Below are 1,677 nucleotides of genomic sequence, written 5' to 3' on the forward strand. Positions count from 1 at the left end.
ATATATATATGTGGGATTTTACCAATAGAACCGCAACTCGTGTTTCAGGATAACCTTATCAGTCCTTCAAAAAATCTCTAATTAATAAATTCGACAAGTCTAAGTAAATACATATCGGGGTTAAAATCTAATAAAATAGAATACACTCTTAATTGGAATATCATTTATAGAGCGAAGTCATATAGAATAGGGAATAAAATGTGCTTATGCATAGCAGAGTTTATGAAAATATTCCAGTCGAGAGAGGTATTATTGCGCAGTATTGAAGAGGGAGGAAAAAATCCGACATAAGTTTAACATTACGTATAATAGAATAAAAAAATATACAAAATTATAACCTCATCCGCACCCAGTATGTAATCTCTTAAAGAATTATGAGGAAGATAGTTTAATGTAGTTATAATAAAATTTTATAGTAGTATTTGATACGGATATACCAGGAACCAAGTTTTTATTAAAAAATCTCTAAGTCTTTAACACTATAAAGAAATCCCAGGGTACAGCTAGATTTCAAAGTATCTAGTTATTATCTCCCGTTGAATTCAACCTCTTTAATATTAATTATTAGCCTTGGAGAATTTTATTTGATTTAACTTATTCCCATAATACTTAGCGCATGACAGAGGGAGCAGCCATTTGCACAGAAACGAGAAGGATTAAACATTATATTGAAAAGTATTATTCCTTTGTTATTTTTTTTAATAGATTTTTTTATCAGTTTCCTTCAATAAATTTATAATGTATATAGTATGTTTTACTAAATAATCTTTTCAAATTCTATTAATTTACGTTTGGCATATACAAATGGTAATTTATACTTGTATAGATAGAGGTAAATCTGACACTAAATTATTAATTCCCGTAATCTTTATATAGATAGTTTTGAAGATTTGATGTGTTTATAATATAGTCGTTGAGGGTTACTTTAGGTTTAGCATTTTCTATATATATATATCAGTAATATAATTTTAGGTGTTTCATTTTAAATTTAAAAAAAAAATTCATTGATCTAATTTTTAAAATATATTTATGATTTATACATTTTTATTATATTCTTATTTTTCTATTTAATATGACTTATGATATGTATTTTTTAATCTTGATCCGTTAAGATAAATAACCTGAGGACGAAGTGGTGGATTTATGTATTAGGTATAAACACCCCACCAGCGTCTGCGTGTAGCATTAATTAAAAATATCTTCTTCCCCCACAGACTAATAACAGGTAAGTTATATATATTTTTTTCAAATATTCTTTCAAATAATTTTACTGTACTTTATAGTAGGTTTTTAAAATGCTTATGCTATTTTATTGGATATAACTTTCTATGTGTATTCCATACAATAAAGTTATCCTGAAATAGGAGTTGCTGTTCTATTGGTAAAATTCCAAATTTGTAATAATATTGTAAATTATACTGATTACATTGCATTATTAAAGTGTAAAATAGTAAATGTCCTGATAACAGGACAGTAGTGGCTGTGTGGTAAGTAGCTTGTTCACCAACCACATGGTTCCGGGTTCATTTCCACTGCGTGGCATCTTGGGCAAGTGCCTTCTACTATAGCCTCGGACCGACCAAAGCCTTGTGTGTGGATTTGGTAGTGGGAAACTGAAAGAAGCCCGTCGTATGTATGTATATATATATATATATATATGTGTGTGTGTGTGTGTGT

Source organism: Octopus bimaculoides, chromosome 2, assembly GCF_001194135.2.
Source record: "Octopus bimaculoides isolate UCB-OBI-ISO-001 chromosome 2, ASM119413v2, whole genome shotgun sequence".
Lineage (NCBI taxonomy): Eukaryota > Metazoa > Mollusca > Cephalopoda > Octopoda > Octopodidae > Octopus > Octopus bimaculoides.